Genomic DNA, 14,308 nt, shown 5'->3' with positions numbered 1-14,308 from the left:
CCCCCGCCCCAGCCCCCGGTTATGTTCCTGTAGTAACCTTGTTCTCCCTCTATCCCAATACTCAGAACACCATTGTCAGTGATTCACTGATCTGCCTCCTCCACTAGACCGAATCTTTTTTAGGTCAAAGACAAGCAGTGCAGTCAACAAATGGTTGATGCCTGGATGCAGTGGTGTGCTGGTAAAGGTTTAATAATTGGCTCTCTCTGAGAGGAAGCCCTGACTTGTAGTATTTGCCAATTCTGTGGTGTAAACACTCCCACTATATGCCAAGAGAATGAGAAGACAAGTCACAGACCAGGAGAAAATATGTACAGAAGACATATCTGATAAAGGACTATGATAGACAAAGAACTCTTAAAACTCAACAATAGGCGGGGTGCGGTGGCTCACGCCTGTAATCCCAGCACTTTGGGAGGCCAAAGCAAGTGAATCATGAGGTCAGGAGTTCGAGACCAGCCTGGCCAAGATGGTGAAACCCCGTCTCTACTAAAAATACAAAAATTAGCCGGGTGCGGTGGTGGGCGCCTGTAATCCCAGCTACTTGGGGGGCTGAGGCAGGAAAATTGCTTGAACCTGGGAGGTGGAGGTTGCAGTGAGCCAAGTTCATGCCACTGCACTCTAGCCTGGGCAACAGAGCAAGACTCCATCTCAAAAAAAAAAAAAAAAAAAAAAAAAAGGCCAGGCGTGGTGGCTCAAGCCTGTAATCCCAGCACTTTGGGAGGCTGAGACGGGTGGATCACGAGGTCAGGAGATCGAGACCATCCTGGCTAACATGGTGAAACCCCGTCTCTACTAAAAATACAAAAAAAAACCTAGCCAGGCGAGGTGGCGGGCGCCTGTAGTCCCAGCTACTCGGGAGGCTGAGGCAGGAGAATGGCGTGAACCCGGGAGGCGGAGCTTGCAGTGAACTGAGATCCGGCCACTGCACTCCAGCCTGGGCAACACAGCGAGACTCCGTCTCAAAAAAAAAAAAAAGAACAACAACAAAACAAAACAACAACAAAACTCAACAATAAGAAAATGAACAACCCGATTTACAAATGGGCAAAAGACATGAACAGACAGCTCACAGAAGATATAGATGGCAAGTGAGAAGATCAAAAGATGCTCAATATCATATGTCATTAGGAAAATGCAAATTAAAACAATGAAACATCACCACACACCGATAAGAATGCCCCATTTCTAGAATACTGACAAATGGTGGTGGTGATATGAAGCAACAGGAACTCTCATTCATCAATGATGGGAAGATGAAATGGTACAGCCACTTTGGAAGATAGTTTGACGGTTTCTTGCAAAACTAAACTTACTCTGGTCATAGGATCCAGCATTCACACTCCTTGGTATTTACCAAAAGGTGTTGAAAACATCCACACAAAGATCTGAACATGGATATTTATAGTGGCTTTATTTATAATTGCCAAAACTTAGAAGAAACCAAAATGTCCTACAATAGGTGAATGAATAAATCAACTGTGGTACCTCCGGGCAATATAACAGTATTCAGAAAGAAATGAGCTACCAAGCTATGAAAAGATGAAAACCTTTAAATGCATGTTGTTATTATTATTATTAAGACAGAATTTCACTCTGTCAACCAGGCTGGAGTGCAGTGGTGCAATCTCAGCTCACTGCAACCTCCACCTCCCTGGTTCAAGCAATTTTCCTGCTTCCGCCTCCCAAGTAGCTGGGATTACAGGCGCACGTCACCATGCTTGGCTGATTTTTTTTTTTTTTTAGTAGAGATGGGGTTTCACCATTTTGGCCAGACTGGTTTTGAACTCCTGACCTCAGGTGATCTGCCCACTTCAGCCTCCCAAAGCGCTGGGATTACAGGCGTGAGCCACCGCACCCAGCCCTTAAATGCATATTACTATGTGAAATAAGCCAATATGAAAAGACTACACACTGTATGGTTTCAACTACATGGCATGCTGGAAAAGGAAAAACTAGAGAGGCAGTAAAAAGATCAGTGGTTGGAAGGGTTGAGGGAGGGAGGGATGAATATGCAGAGAACGGGGGATTTTTAGGGCAGTGAAACTCCTCGGTGTGATGCCACAACAATAGACACATGGCATGACGCATTTTTCAAAACCCATAGAATGCACAACAGGAAGAGTGAACTCTAATGTAAACTCTGCATTTTGGGTTGATTATGGTGTGTCACTGTAGGCTCAACAATTTTAACAAATGTATCACTCTGCTGGAGGATGTTGACAGTGGGGGAGGCTGTGCGTGTGTGGGGATGGGGGGTATATGGGAACTCCCTGTGTCTTCTGTTCCATTTTGCTGTGATCCTAAAACTGCTGGAAAAAAAAAAAAATCTACCTAAAAAAGAACAACTCCCACCATGGCAGATTTCAGGCTACCAACATGACATCACCAAACCCAGAGTTTGGAAGAGATGTGCACAATTGTTTTTCACGGGCAGATAGGAGCCAGCCCCAGCCCACCACTGCATGAATGAATGAATGAATGAGTGAAATGTGCCAGATGCTGGGAATACCAGGGACACCATCAGGCTCTTTAGGGAGAAGTCTATTCAGACCTGCAAGAGCTGGGCATGCAACTGCTAGTCCGATTTCAGCTCCAACTGAGGAGATAAAGGATCAGGGAGTCCCATCTTTGATTTAGTCAGTAAATCAAAGATATGGGACACTTGTTTTCTTTGGGTGCTTTACCTTTAATACCAAGACATGTTGAGGCATGTATTCAGTGGCCCACTCAGATTAGTGCCAAGCGAGTGAGCGGAGGTGAAAAACCAGAGGCCTGACCAAAAGGCTCTAGAACAACAAAAGGCTCATGATTTCCCATAGACAAGACAGCTATTGGCTGGCTTAACACAATGGCCCAACATTGCATCAGTGATGTCTCCGAGCATCAGTGGTGTCTCTTCTCAGTGGCTTACAGCTCTAGACATCACATGCAGAACTGGCTTACAGCTCCAGACATCACATGCAGAACTGGCTTACAGCTCCAGACATCACATGCAGAACTGGCTTACAGCTCCAGACATCACATGCAGAACTGGCTTACAGCTCCAGACATCACATGCAGAACTGGCTTACAGCTCCAGACATCACATGCAGAACTGGCTTACAGCTCCAGACATCACATGCAGAACTGGCTTACAGCTCCAGACATCACATGCAGAACTGGCTTACAGCTCCAGACATCACATGCAGAACTGGCTTACAGCTCCAGACATCACATGCAGAACTGGCTTACAGCTCCAGACATCACATGCAGAACTGGCTTACAGCTCCAGACATCACATGCAGAACTGGCTTACAGCTCCAGACATCACATGCAGAACTGGCTTACAGCTCCAGACATCACATGCAGAACTGGCTTACAGCTCCAGACATCACATGCAGAACTGGCTTACAGCTCCAGACATCACATGCAGACGTGACAATGTCTAATGGAAAAGGGGCACATTCTCTCCCAATTCTGCTCAATGAGAAAACCCTGTCCTTCCTGGAGGTCCTTCAGCAGCCATTCACACAGATGCCACTGGCAAGACTGGATCCCATGCTGTTCTTACACCAGCCATTTCCAAGAGAATGAGGCCGCCATAACTGGCTTAGGCCACTTGGTAGGACCCTTCAGGAGGCAGAACCTGGGAACCCAGGCAAGGCTCTGCCCACAGCAAGAAGCAGGTGAGGCTGTGGGGGTGGCGGATGGCTGTCAAAACTCAATATTCAGGGAACGTTACAGGAAGAGTCACTTACTTTACCATCATGTCATTTCATAAACATTTCTTGACATAATTAGGGAACAAGAGGGAGCATGAAGGAACATGCTCCCCTGCCATTCCCCCCGCCACAGTGAGACACCTGCAAGGACACACACACAGCCTTTCTATCAGCCTTCCTCCGTGGATCCCCCATCCACACTGAGCCAGCAGGTCAATGGGGACAGGTTCCATGCTGTTCAGAGAAACCAGCACTGTACACAGTGGGGCCCTGCATCCACTGCAGGGGTGGACACCTCAGCCAGCCCAGGGCTGTGCCATCATCCCTGAGACTCACTGATCCTGATGTGAGACTCTCCCCAACAGGGGCTTATAGGCATGGCTCTATGTAGGGTCATTTGTGGCCACACTATGACGTGGGCAATCCCATTTCTACACATCTAAATTCCCCAGGGGAGGCAGCATGTGGTATCTCACTCCCTCGGCTCTAACCTGGTTATGGGAAGTTGCTAGGTAACTGCTTCCCACACTGGAGGAGGCTTAGTTACCATGGCAAGTCCAGATGGGTGGGGGGCGCAGAGGAAGGGAGCGCTGGCTGGGGGTCTGCAGCCAGGATTCTGTCCCCACTCTCTCCTGAACCCCTGGACCTAAGGAAAGTCTCTCAACCTCTCTGGGCCTCAGTTTCTTCCTAGTAAAATGAATGAGAGCCTGGGTCTCTTCTTGCTCTAAACCACTGATGCATGTGGATGGCGTACCTTGAATGAGCGCTGATCCTCAGACCCCTCTTCGGCAAGGAGTGACTCAAGATGGGTGCAGAAAAGGAATATATTAAGTTTATGTCTTAGTCTGGGCAACATAGCAAGACTCTGTCTCTACAAAAAAAAAAAAAAATTTTTTTTTTTTTTTTGAGACAGAGTTTCACTCTGTCACCCAGGCTGGAGTGCAGTGGCGCAATGTCTGCTCGCTGCAACCTCCGTCTCCTGGGTTCAAGCGATTCTCGTGCCTCAGCCTCCCTAGTAACTGGGATTACAAGCATGTGCCACCATACCAAGCTAATTTTTTTATTTTTAGTAGAGACACTTTTCACCATGTTGGCCAGGCTGGTCTCGAACTCCTGACCTCAAGTGATCTGCCTGCCTCAGCCTCCCAAAGTCCTGAGATTACAGGCATGAGCCACAGTGCCCGGCCCTCAATTTGTTTTGTTTGTTTTGTTTTTTTTGTTTTTTTTTTAATTAGCCAGGTGTGGTACATACAGGTACCTGCCTATAGTCCCAGCTACTCCAGAGGCAGAGGTAGTAGGATCACTTGAGCTCAGGAGTTTGAGACTGCAGTGAGCTATGATTGTACCACTGCACTCAGCCTGAGTGACAGAGCAAAAACCCTATCTTAAAAAACAAAAACAAAACAAAACAAAACAAAACAAACAAAAAAGGCCAGGCATGGTGGCTCATGCCTATAATCCCAGCACCTTGGGAGGCCAAGGCAGGCAGATCATGAGGTCAGAAATTTGAGACCAGCCTGACCAACATGGTGAAACCCCATCTCTAATAAAAATACAAAAATTAGCTGGACATGGTGGCACACGTCTGTAATCCCAGCAACTCAGGAGGCTGAGGCAGGAGAATCCCTTGAACCTGGGAGGCGGAAGTTGCAGTGAGCTGAGATTGCACCACAGCACTCCAGCCTGGGCGACAGACCGAGACTGTGTCTTTGGGGAAAAAAAAGTTTATTTTTCTTTAAAAAAATAGAGAAACTAGCAAGCTTGTGTCTCTATTAGGATAAATAAAAGTTATAGGCCAGGTGCAGTGGCTCACACTTGTAATCCCAGCACTTTGGGAGGCCGAGGCGGGTGGATCACCTGAGGTCAGGAGTTTGAGACCAGCTTGGTCAACATGGTGAAATCCCGTCTCTACTAAAAATGCAAAAATTGGCTGGGTATGATGGCTCATGCCTGTAATCCCAGCACTTTGGGAGGCTGAGGCAGGTGGATCACCTGAGGTCAGGAGTTTGAGAACAGCCTGGCCAACATGATGAAATCTGTCTCTACTAAAAATATGAAAACTAGCTGAACATGGTGGCAGGCGCCCGTAATCCCAGCTGCTTGGAAGGCTGAGGCAGGAGAATCGCTTGAATGCAGGAGATGGAGGTTGCAGTGAGCTGAGAGCATGCCATTGCACTCCAGCCTGGTCAACGAGAGTGAAATTCCATCCCAAAACAAAGCAAAAATTAGCCGGGCATGGTGGTGGGCCCTTGTAATCCCAGCTACTCCAGAGGCTGAGGTGGGAGAATTGCTTGAACCTGGGAGGTGAAGGCTGCAGTGAGCCGAGATGGCACAACTGCACTCCAGCCTGGGTGACAGAGCAAGACCCTGTCAAAAAAAAAAAAAAAAAAAATGGCTGGGCGCAGTGGCTCACACCTGCAATCCCAGCACTTTGGGAGGTCAAGGCAGGTGGATCACCTGAAGTCAGGAGTTCAAGACTAGCCTGAACAAGATGGTGAAACCCTATCTCTGCTAAAAATACAAAAATTAGCCAGGCATGGTGGTGGGCACCTGTAATCCCAGCTATTTGGGAGGCTGAGACAGAAGAATTGCCTGAACCTGGGAGGCGAAGGTTGCAGTGAGCTGAGATCGTGCCACTGTACTCCAGCCTGGGCAACAGAGCAAGACTCCAACTTAAAAAAAAAAGTTATAGAGATTCTTCCTTCTGCTGGGAGACATTTCACTTCTGACATCAATATTCACAAGTACCTAGGCTCCCTAGGTCCTCTTCTGAACCTAGGCTTCCTAAAAAAAATTTAGGATGCAATGTGTGTCCCTAAAACACCCAGCTCGCTAAAGCATGATGTCCTATCAGACAGGCTCTCCCAGTTATTGGGCTCTGTTGGTCCTCCTGCCCCAGATGGAGCCATGGCACAGACCCAGGCCTCTCTAGGTTGCTGGGGCCCATCCTGACTCCTCCAATGTGGGCCTCTACATAAGCCTCTTGGGTCTGCTATTTGTTCCTTCTTTTGTTCTGAGATCAAGCCCCACCTTCTTCCCTTGCTTCTGCAATAAGATCTCCGCCCAGGCCCAGACGCTGGGACCAGTGCAGTACCCAGCTACCCATTCCCCTGCCTTGTTCAGTGCCAATTCCCTTCCTAGAATCCAGATGACATTTCTGAGCACTGGCTGCCATCCTCCTGTCTACACACCCGAATCTCCATGATGCAGCGATGGCTCCCTTTCCCACCATGCACGTCACCCACTCAGCACTCTGATGACCTTGTGTCGGAGCCCCTGCTCCTGTCAGCTGCACAGCACCCCCATCACCATCTGAACCCACAGTCACAGGAGGCCCTGTAATCCTCGAAGACAGGTTGGACCCATCCCACCCCCAGCAGCTAGTCTTTACTCCCACTTCCTTCTCGGTCCTTGCCTCCAGGGTCCAGTTTTAGTCTTGGCCACTCCTGATCCCTCCCCAACACCACACAAACATGACAAACAGGGTAATGTCTCAGTGTGGCTAAGGACACTGGAGTCATCATATCAGGGAACATTCTCCATCCCCACTCGACAACTGAGTTTTCTCCTGGGTGGGAGCAGAAGGAGAAATTCGCATCTTTTACATAGAGAGTGAGCCTCTCTAGGGTGTCAGGTCAGTGGTCTCTCAGCTGACAGCTTTGCTCTGGGGCATTCCAGAACCTTCTGGCCCTGCAGAGAAAACCTCGCCCTTGAGCTGTACACCCTGTCCCTCCCCTCCTTTCTAACTATGCTCTCTTCTCTCCTCCAGGCAATGTGGGGAGGTGGAAAAGTCACAAGCTTTGAGTCAGACACACGTGGGCTGCAGTCCAGACTCTGCTACTTATGCTATGAGCCTGGACAAGTTACTTGACTGCTCTGAGCTGATGTAGAGAACTGGGGATAATAGCATTGACTTACCATGAGAAGTAAACAAAATTACAGGAAATACTTGGTAAGAGCCTAGCAAGTGGGAGAGGCATCACGATTGCTTTCTTCATTCTGTTTATTCCTGTGGCCCAGGGCAAGCAACAGGGAATGAAAGAGAAGAAACTCGGCCGGGCGCGGTGGCTCATGCCTGTAATCCTAGCACTTTGAGAGGCCGAGGCGGGCGAATCACGAGGTCAAGAGATTGAGACCATCATGGTCAACATGATGAAACCCCGTCTCTACTAAAGATACAAAAATTAGCTGCGTGTGGTGGCGCACCTGTATTCCCAGCTACTCGGGAGCTGGGAGACGCAGCTCCCGAGTAGGGAGAATCACTTGATCACTGAGGCAGGAGGATCACTTGAACCCGGAAGGTGGAGGTTGCAGTAAGCCGATATCGCCCCACTGCACTGCAGCCTGGGCAACAGAGCGAGACTCCATCTCAGAAAAAAAAAAAAAAAAAAAAGAGAGAGAGAGAGAAGAAACTTGGTCCATTCCTAAAGTTCCTGGCCCTCCCAGGAGTCTTGAACAGCTTCTACCTTGCCTATAGCTACTTTCCATTTTTGGCAGAAACAGCCTTCTTCACCCCCACCCTGCCCCACCCCAGTGGGACTTGTTGCTGCAACAGTCTCCTTTCCTTTGAAACTTGCCTGTCCTGTGTTCCACCCTCCCTGGGGTAATCTCTCTGCACTCATCAAACTGATAACTTGCTGACGTAGCACATCAACTTTGGGAGAGCTCCCCTGCCTCACCTCACCCATCCTATTCCAGGGTACTCCTGTCCTGTGATGACCACCTGCAAGGGACAGAGTGCTGAGAATGTTGGCCAAGTAAAGGAATAATTGTTGAAGGAAGAATGCCAGGCTAGGCAGGGGTGTCGGAGGCATCCCGGGTCACTTCCTCTGATGGCTTGCCACTGCTTTGCAAGACTTCCCACCCAGATCAGTCACTTGCTTTACTGGAAAGCCCATCCCCTGCCACCCCCAGCCTGGGGTTCAAGCTGCCTCTTGGAGGTGGGGCTGCATGGAGGCAATACGTCTGGGCCACCCTCAACCCCTGCACCTTGCCCTGCACATGCCCTCGACCCCTGCACCCTTCTCCATCTTTGGTAACTGCGCTCACATAGGTTCCTCCACCTCCACCTAGGGGCCCCCTTCCTTTCTATTTACCTCTATTCACATCCTAGCCAGCAGCCATCCTTCAAGGCCAGGGAAAAGGCCACCCCCTTCACAAAGTCATCTTTGATTCCACCCTCAGCCTAGAGCAAGCAGCCTTGCTGAACCCTCTTCTGCTGGGTGCTCTCTCTGCCAGCCTTGCCTTAAAAGGTGAGTGCACTCAGGGCCTGTGCCCTGGGATGTCCAGGTTCCAGGCCCCAAGGACAAGGCTGAACAAACACTAAGGAAATAATTCCAGCCCAGGCCTCTTGGTTGGGGTCAGAGCTGTTTTAAACTTTGCCTAAAAATGTTTCTGGTGCTGCCAGCCATAAAGCGGGGAGGCACTCCCTTAAGTCAGGTGTGTCTGACTCAAAAGCACTCTGCCTCTGTCATACGGGTGAAGTTGCTCACCCAAGCAGCCCTGCACTGCCTGCACAGCCTACCAGGAATCTCTACTCTCCCTGTTCCTGTGTGGTTACCTAGAGAAAGCAAGAAAAGACCCCATGCCTCCCCAAGGCTTCCCTCCTGAAACCTCCCCAGTCTCAGAACTTCAGCAGCCCTTTTTCTGTAACGCTAAATATCACTGGAGCCCACCGTGGGCTCTCCCTGCCTCTGGTCCATCCCGTGCTCTCCGTCAGGCGCATCCATCTCAAGCATCATTTTTATCCTGCCATTCCGCAGTTTCCCAGCCTTCCATGGCTCCCAACTGGAAACAAAATGCAAACTCAGCCTGGAATTCAAGCATTCAAGAGTATCTGTGAGACAACCTGTATTTCTGGCTCCTTGTCATTTTCCCATCCCTGAAATACACATATATGTACATATTTACACACTGGTACACACATACACATACATGTACTTACACGCATACATGTACATACACACACACGCACACACACACACCATGACCTAAACTAGTCAGTTGGTTTAGTCTGCATTTACCTTGAGCATTACATTTACTCAGTCACTCACTCACTCTTCATCCACTCAACTCTCTCAGTACCAGGTCTGCTCTAGAGCTGGAGCATAACTTTCCTGCTTCCCTACCATCAGCTACCACCTAGAATATCCTCCCCCGTCCCTTCAAGCACTTTGGGAGGCCAAGGCAGGTGAATCACCTGAGGTCAGAAGTTCGATACCAGCCTGACCAATATGGTGAAACCCCGTCTCTACTGAAAATACAAAAATTAGCTGGGCGTGGTGGCAGGTGCCTATAATCCCAGCTACTCAGGAGGCTGAAACAGGAGAATCACTTGAACCTGGGGGATGGAGGTTGCAGTGAGCTGAGATCGTGCCACTTTACTCCAGCCTGGGCAAAAGACCGAAACTCTAAAAAAAAAAAAAAAAAAAAAAGGCCTTAAAGACCAAAGGGTACAACTCAAGCTAATCTGCCATGGTCACCTCTCCAGTGACCAGCTCTTGCTCTGGATCAGTGCACACCAGGAACACACAGTGGGGTAACTCTAACAAACGACCCTGGTGCGGAGAGTCTCCAGGAGGGAAAAAGCACCAAACCCTTAGGCCTCTTCCTAGGCAGCCTTTGGATTAAACTCTCTCTCTTCCTGATACTGGTCCTCCACCCCCACTGGCTGGAGAAAGGCCTCCTTTGGACTGTGCCTCCCAGGAGGACATGGATGCTGAAATCCTTCTTCATCTTTAAAGATAATCAAAAATGTCCACCAGAGCCAGCCATGGTGACTGGAGCCTATAATCCCAGCTACTTGGGAGACTTAGGTGGGATTGCTTGAGGTCAAGAGTTTGAGGTTACAGTGAGCTATGATTGCGTCGCTGCACTCTAGCCTGGGAAACAGAGTGAGATCCTGTCTCGAAAAAATGTCGAATGTGTAGTACACCCTACCACACATATGCATTCTCTCTCTCTCTCTCTCTCTCTCTCTCTCTCTCTCTCTCTCTCTCTCTGTCTCACTCAAACACACATACACAGAGTCACGCTGCAACAGAATGGCTGAAAAGACTCATGTTCAATTAAGTTGTCTTTAATATTTGGGTTCTTATTTTTATATTCCTTCTATATCTATGGCAGGGGAAGAGAGGAAACCCTACTAAGTTTTAAGAAAGAATTCCTGATCAGTTTGCAGTAAAGAGGGTGAGGGGGCCGGACATGGTGGCTCAGGCCTGTAATCCCAGCACTCTGGGAGGCCGAGGTGGGCGGGTCATGAGATCAAGAGATTGAGACCATCCTAGACAACATGGTGAAACCCCATCTCTACTAAAAATACAAAAATTAGCCGGGCATGGTGGTGGGTGCCTGTAATCCCAGCGACTCGGCAGGAGAATTGCTTGAACCTGGAAGGCGGAGGTTGCAGTGAGCCAAGATCGCGCCACTGCACTTCAACTCGGCGACAGAGCGAGTCTCCATCTCAAAAAAAAAAAGGCAGGCGTGGTGTCTCACGCCTGTAATCCCAGCACTTTGGAAGGCTTAGGTAGGCGGATCACCTGAGGTCAGGAGTTCGAGACCAGCCTGACCAATATGATGAAACCCTGTCTCTACTAAAAATACAAAAATTAGCCTGGCGTGGTGGCACATGCCTGTAATCCCAGCAACTTGGGAGGCCGAGGCAGGAGACTCACTTAAACCTGGGAGGCGGAGGTTGCAGTGGGCTGAGATGGTGCCACTGCACTCCAGCCTGGGTGACAAGAGCAAAACTCTGTCTCAAAAAAAAAAAAAAAAAAAAAAAAAGAGGGTGACCTGGGGCGAAACCCCAGGAGTTAGAACCTAAGGCCTGGGAACACCCTGACGAATATGACAGTCCTGCCGTCAAGGAACTCACAACTGTTGGGGGAGACAGACCATGAGAACACAGAGCCTGGGTGCTCAGACAGGACTAACGGGAAGCAAGGAAAGTCCCCTCACCCGGACTTAGAGTCCCAGGAGAGACTCTGCAGAGGGAGCGACCACCAGGCTAAAGACCAAAGGAGTCAGCCAGGTGCAGTGGCTCATGCCTGTAATCCCAGCACTTTGGGAGGCCGAGGCAGGCGAATCACCTGAGGTTGGGAGTTCGAGACCAGCCTGACCAACATAGAGAAACGCCATCTCTACTAAAAATATAAAATTAGCCGGGCATGGTGGCGCATGCCTGTAATCTCAGCTACTCAGGAGGCTGAGGCAGGAGAATCGCTTGAACCCAGGAGGCGGAGGTTGTGGTGAGCTGAGATGGCGCCACTGCACTCCAGCCTGGGCAACAGAAGAGTCTCCCGTGGGCTAGGGAGAAACACGTGGCAGCAGCAGGAGCTTGGGGAGGGGAAGAAAAGCAGGTCTGAATCCTAAATGGCCTCGAGGCGCTTGGGATGTAGCCTGCAGGGATGGGGACCCTTGGAAGGGTTTGTGCAGGGAAATGACATAATGGTGTTTGCCTCTTAGAAGAGATCTAAGGGGAGAATCCGGTTAGGGAGCCCAGTTAGGAAGCTCTTGCAAGGCTCTGGCAAGGATGTCCGAGAGGGGAGGAGTGGGGAGTGGCAGCAAGGAAGGAGGGAGGGGGCAGTGGCGGAACCACACCACGTTACCCCATATCACATCACACCCTGGCCCAGAGAAAGCCTCTTCTGGCCTGGTGACCTGAGGGAAGGGAAAGAGTCAAAATGAGCCCCTGTTTCCCATGCTGGTGAGATGGAGGCTGGCTAGTGGAGGGCTGGGTCATTCTGGACATGGTAAACCCAGGAGGAGGGCCGTGCCTGGGGGGCAGAGGAGAAGGGGCTGACGGGTGCCACCTGGGACATGTTGTGTCGGAGGTGCCTGGGGGATGTGTGAGTGGAGATGACCAGCAGGCAGCCTGATGAATTGGCATGGATTGAGGAGAGGGTTCTGGAGTTGAGCTGGAGTCATCCAAGCACAGGGAAGCAAGGTTGCCCATGGATGGGTGAGATGTGAAAGGCGGGAAAGTCAGGGCAGAGCCCCAAGGGACACCCACGTTTCAGGGATGGACGAAGGATACTGAGAAGGAGGGACAGGGAGGCAAAAAAAAAAAAAAAAAAAAAAAAAAAAAAAAAAAAAAAAAAAAAAAAAAAAAACCGGAATCACCAGATCCAAGAAAATAGCGCAGTGGCAGCGCCTTCAAGGGACGGGGAGCCCCCTGTACCTCCAAAGCTGGAGGAGCAGCAAAGCCCCTGTGTCTGGAAGGTCAGTGGGGGCAGGAACTTGCCTAGTACATAATTAGTGCTCCATAAACAGTCATTGAATGAACAGTTGAAAGCCGTAGGTAAGTTCTGACACAGGTGAGGGACCTCAGTGTATGTGTATCATAGAGCAGTCGAGTGGATCAGATGGGAAGGTTGCTCAAGTCGTTTAGTCATAGGATCTCTGCCTCTCCTCCCAGTGGGCCTGCAGGAACCCCTTCCCGTTATTCTGTCTCTCACCTTCTCTGGCCAACCAATAATTTTACAGAGGCATGAGAGAGCCCCCCAAGTTTTGTAGAGACGCTCATGACACAGATTGCTACAGAGGAAAAAAGTCACCCCTGGAAAACTTACCTAAGAATATATCATGAGGTGGGCTATTTTGGGACTCAAATTACACAGGAGGGCCTAGGAAGTGTGCAGGGATGAACACAGCTACAATTAATGTTAACTATAAGGTGTCATGTCTTCATCTTGTGAACACACAGCCCGCAGTGCATGGCGGGCGGGCGAGAGGAAGGTGAATCCCTCCCACCATGTACCCAGGTAGGAGTTGGGTGGTTGTCGGGGAGGGTGTCTGCCAGAAGAAGGAGGAGGGAGCCAGGCGGGGTTGCAGGGAATTGCTGAAGGAGGCACGATTTCTCAGGAAGCCTGCAGTCACCTTGGGCAAGGTGGCCTCCGAAGCTGGAACTGTAACTACGATCGGGCCCCACCTAGTTCACAGAAAGTCCAGACTCAGGACCAGAGAGACCAGGAGAGGACCAGGGGCTTTCCTAGGGTGTCACGGCCTCATGAAATGTCCCTGGAAAAGAAGTTACTTAGCTTAATCTGTAGGGCCTGTGCCTGAAAGAAATCAGTTTCACTCTTTAAAAAGAGATTTAAAAAAAAAATCTCAATCACGGCCAGAAACAGTGGGTCAGGCCTGTAATCTGGCATTTTGGGAGCCCGAGGCAGGCGGATCACCTGAGGTCAAGAGTTCGAGACTAGCCTGGCTAACATAGTGAAACGGCCAACATAGTGAAACCCCATCTCTACTAAAAATACAAAAATTAGCCAGGCATGGTGGCACATGCCTATAGTCCCAGCTACTCGGGAGGCTACAGCAGGAGAATTGCAGGCAGAGAATTAAGGCAGAGGTTGCAGTGAGCCGAGATCACGCCATTGCACTCCAGACTGGGCCACAAAAGTGAAACTCTGTTTCAAAAAAAAAAAAAAACAAAAAAAACAAAAACAAAAACAAAACTCCATCACATTGTACAGAGTATTTCGCTGGGCCGAAGGGTAGAAGCCCTGGGGATCAGGCTGTGTGGAAACGCATCCCAGTATCTCCAGTTGCCAGCTGATCATCTCGAACTGGATGTCTCCCCTCCTGAAGCCTCGGCTTATTCA

This window comes from Rhinopithecus roxellana, chromosome 13 (genome assembly GCF_007565055.1).
Source record: "Rhinopithecus roxellana isolate Shanxi Qingling chromosome 13, ASM756505v1, whole genome shotgun sequence".
NCBI classification, from domain to species: Eukaryota; Metazoa; Chordata; class Mammalia; order Primates; family Cercopithecidae; genus Rhinopithecus; species Rhinopithecus roxellana.
The sequence above is the reverse complement of the archived record's forward strand: the minus strand, read 5'-3'. Positions refer to the sequence as shown.